This window comes from Artemia sp. Qi Xiang Cuo, chromosome 21, assembly GCF_049724085.1.
Source record: "Artemia sp. Qi Xiang Cuo chromosome 21, ASM4972408v1, whole genome shotgun sequence".
Taxonomy (NCBI): Eukaryota; Metazoa; Arthropoda; class Branchiopoda; order Anostraca; family Artemiidae; genus Artemia; species Artemia sp. Qi Xiang Cuo.
Genome location: NC_142814.1, coordinates 30,728,418 through 30,742,385, shown reverse-complemented (window position 1 = coordinate 30,742,385; position 13,968 = coordinate 30,728,418). Strand labels below are relative to the sequence as shown.

The following is a 13,968-nucleotide window of genomic DNA, read 5'->3' as shown; positions in this document are numbered from 1 at the left end:
CGTACACCTAAAAAAAAAAAAAAACTATTATATTGATAAAAAAAAGAAAAATAAAGTTTTAAAAATGTAAGATTTTTTAACAATAAAAAAAATAAAAAAAAAAAAATTTATTATAATCCAAAAAAAAAGATAGAAAAGATAATCACTTTTTTTCAAAAAAACATATAAAAGACCCATTGATACCGAAAAAAAAAAAAAACCCCGTAAATGCATAATGGAGTGTAATTTTTTTAAAAAAAATTAATATAAAAAAAAAAAAAACACATAAATTGATAAAAAAGTAATATTTTTTAAAAATTAAAAAAAAAACATTTTATTATAACAAAAAATTACAGATCAAAAAGATAGGAAATTTTTTTCAAAAAAACATATAAAATACCAATTATCTTGATAAAAAATCACACCGTAAATTTCAACCTATAAGAGAATTAGAGGTTTTTTCAGCTCCTAAAAACAACAGGCTTCTAAGTGTATAAGTATCCCTTAGTTCTAGTGTAAGGAAAGAATTTCTTCCTCAACTTAATGACAATTTCTTTTTAATAATGCTAATATTTTTTACACACAATAAAATGTTTATAATTATCAATTTTTTCTATTTAATAAAAAAATTGATATCTCTAATATAAACGACTCGAAACTGATGGAGAATCAAATATGGAACCTGATTATATACGAAAAATAATAGGCGAGTAAAAAAGAAGAGACACCGGTTTTTTGAACTAAAAAAAAAAAGACATTTAACTTTGAAAGTGCGTCGTTCCTAGAGTGTAAAGACCTGTATACCTGTTTGTACGCAAATGACCCCGCTAACCGTCCAATGCATTTAAAGTATACATTAAAAATTACGCCTAAGACATAGATATGTATGTAAGCTTTCAAGTAATTGTACGGTTACTACTCTTATCATATTTTCGACCATGTTGAACAAAATGGCTATCTCAAAATTTTGATCAGGTGACTTTGGGGAAAAAATGAGCGTGGGAGGGGGCCTAGTTGCCCTCCATTTTATTGGTCACTTAAAAGGGCACTAGAACTTTCAGTTTCCGTTGCAATGAGCCCTCCCACGATATTCTAGGACCACTGGGTCGATACGAACACCCCTGGGGGAAAAAAAAATAAAAAAAAAATAAACACGCATCCGTGATCTTTCTTCTGGCAAAAAAAACAAAATTCCCCATGTTTGTAGTTGGGAGCTATAAACCTCTACAGTAGAGTTCTCTGATACGCGGAATATGATGGTGTGATTTTCATTAAGGTTCTATAACTTTTAGGGGGTCTTTCCCCCTTTTTTCGAAAATCAGCCAAATTTTCTCAGGCGCCTAACTTTTGATGGGTAGGATTAAACTCGATTAAACTTATATATTTGAAATCAGCATTAAAATGTGATTCTTTTGATGTATCTATTTGTATCAAAATACCGTTTTCTAGAGTTTCGGTTACCATTGAGCCGGGTCGCTCCTTACTTACAGTTCGTTACCACGAACTGTTTGATTTTTTGGAAAAGTGTTTTACGAGTATTCTAATTAATTTCTGTTCGTTTTTTATTGCTAAAGTTTTATTATTTGTCAATACAATGATTCAGCATATACCCCCCCTCCGATTTGCCCCCCTCCCCCTATATTTAAAAAAAGCCTTTTAGGGATTTGTTTTTCTTTGAAAAATGCCTTTTTTAGTATTTTAGCTAAGATAATTGAAAAAAAATATTTGCACCCCCCCCCCAGGTTTTGAAAATACACCCTGCCACCCCCCAAAATTTTCGTGAGTTGACGCCAATCCGTGACGGAATTGTTGATCTGTCCCTCTTTTGACATAACAATCATTGGAACTAAGCAAAAGGAGCTCTTATTTGACATTGTGACTGTAATTTTTTCTTCCTTTTTCGTGGAACAATAGTTATAAATTCAAGTTAAAACTTCAGTCAAAAGCCAAAGAGCAATACCCTTGTCCCTACCTAATTTAAAAATGATTGGATAGGTGCTAGGCTTAATCCCCCGTAAAATTCCCCCGGAAAATTTTCCCGTAGAGGCACATTTATTGGACCTTTCGACTATTTTGAGCAAAAGGATATCTAAAAAATTCGGTCGTATCACTTTGTCAGCTATGAGGAGAGGGTAAGTAGCAAAAAGGGGAGGGTAGAGGGCTGGGTGGCCTCCAATAACTTGGAACTTTTAAAACGGGCACTAGAACTACCAATTTCAAATTTTACGAGCCCCGTTCAAAGTTTTTGCGAAAATCCTTACATATGAAGCAACACTGGGAAGAAATAATCTCAATAAGCGTTGACGCAGGCGTGATTTTGTACCAACTTTTGCCTGTTCTGTCATGATAATTACGCTAGATAGTTACTTTCCGTGGTTTAGTAATATTTTTCAGCCCTGTAACTTCACCTTTGCAATTCATCCAGTTTTTTATACAGTTTTTTTTTTGTAAAGAATTGCACCTTATCCATTCACTTTTGACTCTTAAAGGGAAACTAGAACTTCCAATTTTGAATCGAATGAGACATTTCCTAAGTTTTTAGGACCACACCTTCTATACAAAATTACTCAGGAAAGCAAAGAAGTAATGCACAGATACCACATGGTTCTTTAATAAAGCACCTCCAGACAAGTGCAATTTGGTGTATTTTCATGTCAACTGAAGAAAATTAGTGAAGCAAAGATAATGAAAAAAAAAAAAATCAAAAGACGGGAAAAACATATCAATAAACTGATTGACAGCAGAACGAGAATGACAAGAAAGATAGCAATAAGCTGCTGTTTGACGTCAGCCTGTTTTGTAGTTCAGCAGTATCGCACTGTTTTAGATCAAGAGATAAATATTCTTCACATTTCCACCCCCGAAAATTGTTTGCAAAATAAAGCCTCCAAAAATAAAACTTAGTTTTGATCACGTTGTCCACGCTTGAGGACAAGAAAATTTCAAGATAGTCAGAGCCTAATTTTAACCTTGAGCTGGTTTGATTTTTGCCTATAGATAGCTCTGATCATAGTCGAGGTTAGATTAATCCAGAAATACCAATTAATTGAGAACAGAAGGAACAGCAAAGAACAAACGCTAACTTGGTTTATTTTGAGGTCTTTAGGAAACTGCAGTCTTCAGAAATCAGGCAAAAATTGATTGTTGTTGTTGTTGTTTTTTTTTTTTTTTTTTTTTTTTTGCAGGATTCCTTAAATGGACAGCAGAGTGAAAATTATAAAATTTATGAAACATTATACAGACAAATGAAGCCATCTATTATTATTAAAAAACAAATCAAGAGTGCAGTGTCCTCAACCGAGGACACAATGACTGATAGGGTTAAGAGAAACTATATATTTTAGTTCCAAAATAACTTGGATTAAGGGATTAGAGGCTATTTGTAAAACGGTATTTTCCGTCTTACAAAGAGCATAAAAGAATATTTTTATAAATCATAAGGAAAATTGCTGCTGCTGCCGCTACTTCGACTGCTTCTGCTACTACTAACAATTTCTTGCAGCATGATACCGCCCGAGACCAACACAGCTAGGTACGTTCCTGCTCAACCCAAATCTCTTCAAAGTTTCACTCCAGGGCCATAATTTGCTATGGAGCAGGGGGGGGGCAACTGCTGCCCTCAGACCCCAGTTTGATCCCCCCCCCAATCCCAGTTTGCAAATAGCGATGAAGACCACACTGCCTTTCCATCATAAACAACAAGTAGAACAATAGGAAATTTTTTCTGAACAAGACAGTGGAACGCAACTTTAAATGAATATTTTGACCCTATATTCAAGGGCCGTCCTCAGCAAAATAAATGAAGAAAAAAAAAACGAATATAAAAGAACTCACATTAAAATTCAATCGTTGAAACTAAAATATTTTCAAAACAGCCCTAGCATCATTACTTATTACCCTGTCACAAAGCTATGATTTCTTTTGAATCCTTTGTTAGGACCCGTTAGCGAATAATTCGGGGACGACCTACTTATTACTTAGCCCCAGATGGATGGCAGAAGCACAATCTTTGGCAATCTATAAACCTCAATAAGTAAAACGTCGACTATTTATCTTAACTTTTTTTTGGTTAAAGCCACAGAATGTGGGATCGAAGAACAAATTCGTATCGCTTATTGTTTGCAATGGAATCAATTCCCGGAAATTAGGGGGAGGGACAAAAATGTATCTTTAAAAAATCTAAAGAGGGCAATTTTTTTGTTTTAATTTTTTTTCAATGAAGTACCAAAAAAGCAATTTTGCAGTGAAAATTCCAAAAAAAGTATTTTTAAAGTCTAAAGGAGCAAGAAAATCTTGAGGGTCAATGCCCCCTGTCCCCACCCTGCCAATTTACACCACTGATTCTTTGAGATATGGCCCGTCAAAAGAGTACCCTAGGCAATTGCTTTGGAAAATATTTAACGTCAGCATTTTGAGCCCCCAAGTTTAAGAGGTGCACTCAAGACAGTGGCATCTGATATTCTAATCTTAGTTCGCACACTTGTTTTTATATTCTTCCAAACTTTTTTCAACTACGAGCAAACACCCTACATCTTGACTATTGTACTTTCCACCTCTTTGTTCAGACGATTCACTATAGATACCGGTCCTTCCATTTCCTTCCAAGATTAAATAAGAAAAAAGTTTTTTCAACTAAAAGTAAGGAGCAACATTAAAACTTAAAACGAACAGAAATAGTTTTGTAGATGAGGAGCGCTTTCCTTTCCTCAATCTTCGCTCTTTATGCTAAAGTCTCAAGCTCTATGAAAATACTTCTCATCCAAAATGAATGGCCCTTGAATAGTCTTTCGCAAAGAATCAGGACAAAGAGTCAAACTTTAGAGTATTAAATAAAAAAAAACTAAAGTTTTTTTTTTGAAAGAAAATTGTTTTTATATTCTTCCAAACTTTTTTCAACTACGAGCAAACACCCTACATCTTGACTATTGTACTTTCCACCTCTTTCCACGTCTGTAGGGTGTTTTTTTTTATTTAATACTCTAAAGTTTGACTCTTTGTCCTGATTCTTTGCGAAAGACTATTCAAGGGCCACAAAAAAACTAAAGTTTTTTCAATTAAAAAAACAAGTTTTTTTAATTGAAAGAAAGGAGCGACATTAAAACTTAAAACGAAAAGAAATTATTTCGTATATGAAAGGGGCTGTCCCCTCCTCAATGCCTCGCTCTTTACGCTAAAGTTTTTTATTGTTTTAAAAAATAAAGTTGTGTGAAAGATTCAAATTTTAGAATAAAGAGCAAGGTGTTTAGAAGGGGACCGCCCCGTTCAAATAGGGAATAATTTATGTTGGGGTTTAGTTTTAATGTCGCTCCTTACTTTCAGTTAAAAAAAAAACTTTTTTTTATTTAATTTTTGAACGTTTTGAATTAATGCAGTGTTGATTTTGACTCACCATACATGAATAATTAAAACGAAATTTGCATATTAATTTTACAATGGCTTTCTCGAAATTTTGTTCTGACGTAACTTACGAATTAACTTACGTAACGAACTTCTATATTCGTATGTTTTATTACGTATATTAGGGAGTTTGCCCCCTAGTCGATACCTTTCTCTTTACGCTAAGTCCGAATTTTGTTCGAATCGCAAATCCCAGAAACACAAAGGTCGGTTAATTAGAAAAGATAGCTCTTTTGAAAGTACTAAAAAAAAATTAGCGAAAAGGGCAAGGTATTGAATAGGGGGCGAACCCCCCTCATATAAGTAATAATTTCTGTTTGTTTTAATTTTTAATGTTGCTCCTTCCTTTCAGTTGAAAAAACTAGTTTTTTTTATTTAATTTCTGATCGGTTTTTAAATAATACTGGAAAATCCGGTGCCCCCATAGAAATGTCCCTTCCCCCAAGGAAACATCCTCCATGGAAGGATCCTCCCCCACAACTCCCTCCTCTAGTACCCTCCCCCCCTATCAGAAAAAAAATCCCTTATGAAATACCTGTGTACTCTCTAATAACTGATACTACACATATGCCACAGGCAAAGCTCATGGCCTGTTGCCCTTCCCCCGAAGACTGTGGGGGACTATGGCTCTTCCGAATGTATAATAACTAGGTTTCTAACAGAGCTAAGCGTTATGGCTACCCCCATACTATGACTAGGCTGCTGCGAGATAAAGAATAGTGCGGCAGGGGGCCAGGTTGCTCTCCAATTTTTTTGGTCACTTAAAAAGGAACCTAGAACTTTTAATTTCTGTTCAAATGAGCCATCTTACGATATTCTAGGACAACTGGATCGATACGATCACTCCTGGAAAAAAAAATAATAAACACGCATCCGTGATCTTTCTTCTGACAAAAAATACAAAATTCTACATTTTTGCAGATAGGAGCTTGAAACTTCCGCAGCAGGGTTTTCTGATACGCTGAATCTGATGGTGTGACTTTCATTATAGTTCTATGACTTTTTGGGGGTATTTCTCCCTTTTTCAAAAATAAGGCAAATTTTCTCAGGCGCGTGACTTTTGATAGGTAACACTAAACTTAATAAAACTTATATATTTGAAATCAGCATAAAATTTTGATTCTATTGATGTATCTATGGGTATCAAAATTCCGGTTTTTAGAGTTTCGGTTACTATTGAGCCGGGTCGCTCCTTACTTACAGTTCGTTACCACGAACTGTTTGAAAGAACTTGTGTTGAGAAAGGGGCGGCCCACATCACATGCGGAAGGATTTCTGTTCGTTTTAAGTTTTAATGTTGCTCCTTACTTTCAGCTGAAAAAACTTCTTTTTTTATCTATTTTCTGAGGGTTTTTCAACTCTTCCCTCTCCCCGTGTAACATTCCTGCTGGAAAAATTTCCCCGGAAACTTTCCTTCCCACGAAAAATTCTCTCCGCAGAAACCCTCCTAGGCCTTCTAGGACCATTGATTCAATATGACAACCCCTGGGAAAAAACACACACACACATCCTTGATCTTTCTTCTGCAAAAAAAAAAAAAAAAAAAAAAAAAAATTGTGTAGATAGGAGCTGAAAACTTCTACAATATGGTTCTCCAATATGCTGAATTTGACGGTGTGATTTTTGTTAAAATTGCTCTACTTTTTGGGGGCGTTTTCTCCTTTTTCAAAAATCAGGCAAATTTTCTCAGGATCGGAGGTATATCCCAAGTTGAGGAAATGCCCGCTACTCTGCACACAGAGTAGCCAATACTTACTAAGCTTGGAATGCACTGGAATACCGAAACATGGTGTCCATGGATATACATTTTTTTTTTATTCCTTTTTCAGCTTTTGGCATTTAATTCTTCAAAAGTAGAAAATTGTTTTTTTTAAGTTTTACCTTTAATATGCCTAACACATTAACACCCTGTTAAAAAAAAAAGAATAAAATGGCCTAAACTGTAAGCAATCTCGTCAAAGCAGGAAATCTAAGATGCATGAAGGCACATGCGGATAATATTTACTTTATGGTGTGAACAGCATGCGGGAGGGGAAACATTTTTTGTAAAACGATGAAAAGACAAATTATAGGACCAACGTAGGAGATTGTCGGGAAAATTAAAATGACCATGAAATTTCGGGAGGAGTATTCGACTAACAGTCCTCATTCTCCATACTTGCCATGATACAGACAGGCACCCCCGAGAAGAGGCCTTCAAACTGCACGATTTTTCCATAAGACTCTACATTTCTCATACAATAATTCTGTGCTATTCTGGTTTTACGACTCATGTGTCAATTCCCGAAACCAGCCATTCATTCCTCAAAAATATTCTGCTAAGAAGAGACCGAAAAATTAGATTTTTAAAATTAATGCCATTGAAAATACTTGTATTTTGACAAGCATTACCAACCACCCGGTCACATTGTTCCTGAGAAATGGTGACTATGAAAGTACTTTCTTTCAACGGATAATTCTAGTTCATTTTCAAAATATTTGAGACCTTCTAAGACTCCGAAGCTCATTTTAGTGGCTTTGTAAAGGAAACATGATACATATCGCTATATCGTAAATCTTTCAACTGTCAGTGACCCGACGTGATCCAAGTGAGACGTTAAACAAAAAACAAGCGGCGAAAATCTGAGAAACAATTTCTTAAATAGGCTTTCTTACGACACATAATAATTGCGTTTATAAATTTATCTCTAAACTGATGCATATGAGGTTTTACATAAATCTCAGGAATAATGATTATAGAATATAATTTAAAGAAAAAAGGATGCCAGTTGGTTGAAAAAAATTATATGTTGCTCTACAGTGTTTTCACGTGACATTTCACGGATATTAACGGAAAGCCAATCAACGAATAAAAATATGAAAAAACCCATATATATATATATATATATATATATATATATATATATATATATATATATATATATATATATATATATATATATATATATATATATATATATATATATATATATATATATATATATATATATATATATATATATATATATATATATATATATATATATATATATATATATATATATATATTGTAAAGTTCTGCTGTCACCACTCTGTAAACCTCTATTTAGTTCTTTGTTTATGCCCTTCTATGTTGGCAGATGTAATGGTTTACGTAAATTCCAAAGATAGACGATAAACGTTGGTACATGGTCTTTATTAAATAACGTGAGAATACACATAGAGAAAATAAGGTAGCACAAGAACAACTAACTACGACGAAGGTTAGAGATGGACTCCCTTTAGAAATGAGCGAAGAATGTAACTTTCCTGGAACGGAAGTTCCAGCCCTGGGAACGACCCCTTTCCCACGACTAGCTTTTAGTCCCAAGAGCTCCCCCCTGGACCGCTATCGTTGACGCATAAATGCCCAACTAACTAAGAAAGGAGATACCCGGAAATGCTTCTCGAATTGATGTTAAATACTTTACAGATTCTCCCCCTGTTTTAAGTTAAATTTCCCAAATTTGGCTTATCCCCTTCTCATTAAACCCCCAAACTTTAATTGAATTCAAAACATTCCCTTCCCAAATCATTCACTTCTCGCCTACTAACATTCTACAGCATGAACTAGTAAACAATTACATAATATAAACACTACACAATACTTGCATAAGTAAAAACTTACATAGTATAAACGAACCACACTAACAACAGTAGTCGGAAACTGGATATTTTAACACTTCATTTTTCTTTGTATACTTTAAAATAGACTTGTTCCCCATACCCCTGAATTTGATGAGGACAAGGAAAGTCGGGATTATGTATAAACTTTGAATTAGGGCAAAAGGAATGACCGGGAAAGGCTAATTAATCCTGAAAATACCAGCGACAACTAAATGAAATTTCAGAAACTCTAAAAATCATACCATGCTGCAATGACGTTAAGATATTATTCCCAATAAAATCCTCGGGGTTTTATTGCTGCGGAACGCCTCGGTTTAGACCTATTTGGTTTTTCCTCTTCGGAGGCGTGGGTTCGAATCCCACCGCTGCCACCACTCTGTAAAGTTCTGCTGTCACCACTCTGTAAACCTCTATTTAGTTCTTTGTTTATGCCCTTCTATGTTGGCAGATGTAATGGTTTACGTAAATTCCAAAGATAGACGATAAACGTTGGTACATGGTCTTTATTAAATAACGTGAGAATACACATAGAGAAAATAAGGTAGCACAAGAACAACTAACTACGACGAAGGCGAGAGATGGACTCCTTTAGAAATGAGCGAAGAATGTAACTTTCCTGGAACGGAAGTTCCAGCCCTGGGAACGACCCCTTTCCCACGACTAGCTTTTAGTCCCAAGAGCCCCCCCTGGACCGCTATCGTTGACGCATAAATGCCCAACTAACTAAGAAAGGAGATACCCGGAAATGCTTCTCGAATTGATGTTAAATACTTTACAATATATATATATATATATATATATATATATATATATATATATATATATATATATATATATATATATATATATATATATATATATATATATATATATATATATATATATATATGTATATATATTATATATATCATAAAATCACTATAGTATGAAACGCTCAATTTTGCACCGTTAATCAGTAGTCATCAAACAAAATCGATTACGTTACAAATGAAAAGTTGGATTCAAATGAACGTGCAATTGTAAGCAATTTTCTTCTGTGTGTCATTGAAATACGGCTCTTTTGGTGTTCTATTCTTGAGACATGGTTTTCCTTGATTTCTATCTATTCTCTCACGAAAATACAGTCCAGTAAAAAAATCTTCAACACTTAACACGGTTGCTTAGTTACTTCTTCTATGAGTTACTATGTGTGTGGGGGGGAGGCAAACAAAACCAAACTCACATCATATTCTTTCATCACAAACACCGTTCTTACAAGCATCACGATTCCTAAATAAAAGCCTAAAGAGCATCTTTATACAAAGTGCTTCTGAGACAAGCTCCCTAAGACCAATAAAAATTAAGGGCAACATTTATCAAGAACGATATATTATCTGCCACATGTGCGTACAGAAAAGGGGGCATTTTGGCCCAGGCCCCCTCTTCCTCCACGTACCTTTTTGATTTGTCATAAGACTTTCGTCTTAATTTCTCTTTTTATGGTATTTTCGAAGTTCCCCCCCCCCTCCAACACATTCCCACGTAGGTGTCTACTAGCTCCTGAGTCTGTCGATATATATTTTTCCCGTTTATATATGTTGTAAACAAAAAGTTAACCTTTCTAAGAAATTAATTTAAAAAAACTTTTCAACAAAACATGTTTTTCAAATAAAAATACAGAGCTCCATTAAACCAAAAATGAGCAGAAATAAAGTCAAATAATCTTCAAAGCGCGAAACTACCACAAATCACCATCAATAAATAAATGAAACTCAAAACGAACATAAATTACAATAAATAAAAGAATCAAACCCAAAACGAGCAAATATTAACATGAGTAGGGTTGACAACCCCCATGCCTTCTAGAGCTCAAAGCATAATTTGGACTTTCCTGAAACCAAAATACAGAAAAAGTATTCTCACTTTTTTAGAGTCATAAATAAAAATTATTAAAACTTTAAGGAATAAATATCAGTATATGTATATCAAAATGATAATCCACGATCATTTTTTTTCAGTAAGTGCGAATTATTTTTTGGTATTATTCTCTATAAGGCACGGGGGTTGTCAAACCCACTCATGCTAATTTTTGCTCGTATTGAGCAAATCTACCTTATTTCTGTCCTAGGAATGGCGTATGAACGGATGATATACAGACTTATCCATTAACAAATTAAATGATATAATTTCTATACAATTCTAAAAAGGACTTGTGCCAGATTTGCCATCTCACTCACTCGGACTATCTGTCTCGGCTTTTCGTACAATTAGCGTGTGGCTTCATGTCCGCAACTACTTGATTTTAATCCAATCACGCTTTAGTGATTAATTTAAAAAAAAAATATTTTTCAGACTTCAAACTTTTAAAATATTTCAATTTCAAATTTATTTCAAATTTATTAAATAAAATTTTTCAAATAAAAGTAAAGAGCCATGTTAGAGAGCCATTGATATTACTATGGATGAATAGATGAATCCTTAAAGCGAACAAAAAGCAAGTTAAATTTGGAACGACAGATAATACCACAGATAAGAATAGACCCAGATAAGAACAGATAAAAATATATCACATCCTTCCTAAGAAAGAATCGGCGTATCTGACTACGCAGAGATATAGGTGTTCTGTACGATGTAAATTGTGCCCCCTCCCCTGAAACAAATTTTTCAAATTTATTTCAATTTCAAATTTATTTCAAATTTATTAAATAAAATTTTTCAAATTTATTTCAATTTCAAATTTATTTCAAACGTATTAAATAAAATTTTTCAAATAAAAGTAAAGAGCCATGTTAAAGAGCCAAGTAAAGAGCCATAGATATTACTATGGATGAATAGATGAATCCTAAAACGAACAAAAAGCAAGTTAAATTTGGAACGACAGGTAATACCACAGATTAGAAAAGTCCGTCACCCCTTAAATCCTCTAAAGGCCAGAAGGACGTTCGCACTTTCCTGAAAACGATTTTTGTTTATTTCTGAAAAGTATTTGTATTTAGAACACGTTGTTTTTGTTTGTCACCACAACAACAAAATAAAATTACAATGCTAGTAAAGATTTACAAATAGGACCTGCCAAAGAAAACGGGGGACTGTCCCTCCCCCATCCCTCCCAAACCCTTATAAAAAGGCTTGATTCTCGTTTGCACTTTGATAAAAACTATATATTCCGAGCATGTAGTTTTTACTTGTGAAAACATCAACATAAAAGAAAAATCTACTAATCACCATAAGTGTCACCAAAAGTGTTGAGGCTTTTGTCAATACTTTTCCTTTTGATTCTATTTAATTCCAAAATACAGAAAGTTGAGAAATTTTATAAACTTCAATCTTCTGAGGTTACTCAGTTGAACAGTTGATTCTCTATGCATTTAAATGAATATCTTTAAAAAGAAGATAGTAGGAATACAAAATTACTCCATAAGAAACTGGACTATTAAAACTGGATTCATTGTTTAAAATACAATGACATTCACTCCTGGAAGTCTCAAAGCTATTAATGTTTAAAATACATTTTGTTTTCAGTAAAGCCCTAATGACAATCTGGTTCTTTGAAGTTTATGGGGTTTGTAACCCTACTTCTATTTGATATAGTTTTGTTCGATTTCTTTTAAAATTCTGCCTGTTTTAGTATTCGTATAATCCCCCACGGCAGTCTCTGTTTTCTTTATATTAGATGTAATTATTCATTTTAATTTCTGGTCTTTTTGGATTTAATTTATTAATTGGAGTAATTTCTGTTCATTTTAAGTTTGAATTATTCTATGACTATTTCTCTGCTCGTTTTAGATTTTTAACATGGCTCTTTACTTTTGTTTGAAAATTTTTCTCCAGAAAACTTTTTAAGATCAATGTTTAGTATTACTGAGTTTTGACAGCTCAGAGTAAACCTTAAAGAATCCAAAAAGTTTTTATTTAAAATGAATTAAAACAAAATTGACGTTTTTTACATGAACATAAATGAACAGAATCAAGTACAAGGCTTGGTTTTTACTTTATTTCTACTTGTTTTTGGCTGAAATATGGTTCTTTACTTTTCTTTCTAAAAAAAAATTTGGAGAAGAAGTTTCTTTGTTTGATTTCTCTTCGTTCTTTAATAGGCCATGCTCCTGACTAAAACTGTTTTATATAGTAGGGTCCATGGTCACGGTTCGGGCCACTTCAGGACCTCTTTACACCCTCACGCTCCAAAACGTATGTGGTCCCCTTAGCCCAACAATACTTGAAAGCTTCAATCCAATCATGAAAGTTTTTGTGCAGCAATTCTAAGGAGAGTAGGTGCCCCAGAACTAGAATTTGCTTAAACATTCGGCTTCACTTGGCCATGGACGGCTGGCCTTAAGTTTAAAGCTGTTAGGAAAAAAATATTTATTGGCCATTTGTAGAGCCCAATTTTTTGGTGAGCCAATACGTTTTTTTTGTGAATTGAGGTCTCCTAGATCCAAGAGCTTTTAAATGTATGTTTGACGACGATAGGAATTTCTTTGGACCGTTCCCCCCCCCCATCACCCTCCTAAATTTTATATAGGGCTTTTCCCCTCCTGGAAATCTATTCTACAATATTTACCTAAGTTTTTTTCTGGACATGAGAGTTCATTTAGCCTACGAGCTTAGGGATGCAAGTTTCAAGTTCTCTGGGGATAAAGTTTTTTTGCTCTTTTTCTAGGGGATCCAATGTTGTTTTTTTTTCCTTTTTTCAACTTGACCCAGAGACTTGAGGGTTTATTTTTCAAGGGCTTCATTTCTTGAAGGGATCACAGTCTCGAACTAATTTTGTTTCACATTAGGCTCTCCTTTCGCCAAGTGACTTACGGCTGTAAATTTTAAAATCATCAAGGACAACAAGTCTTTTGGCTCATTTACGAGCCCTCTAACATCCTCTCCCTCCCGCCAAAAAAATCCAATCCTCTTGGCCTAAAGAAGAATCCCTAAAATTTCGAGCCAATTAGATATCCAACGTTTTTCCAGTAT

General features: G+C 34.0%; 1 protein-coding gene across 2 annotated transcripts in view; it reads right to left on the bottom strand.

Annotated features, from left to right (window-relative positions):
- LOC148939443 (facilitated trehalose transporter Tret1-like) overlaps positions 1–13,968 on the bottom strand; it is an 86,018-nt gene that overhangs the window by 37,969 nt on the left and 34,081 nt on the right. The window lies entirely within an intron of this gene.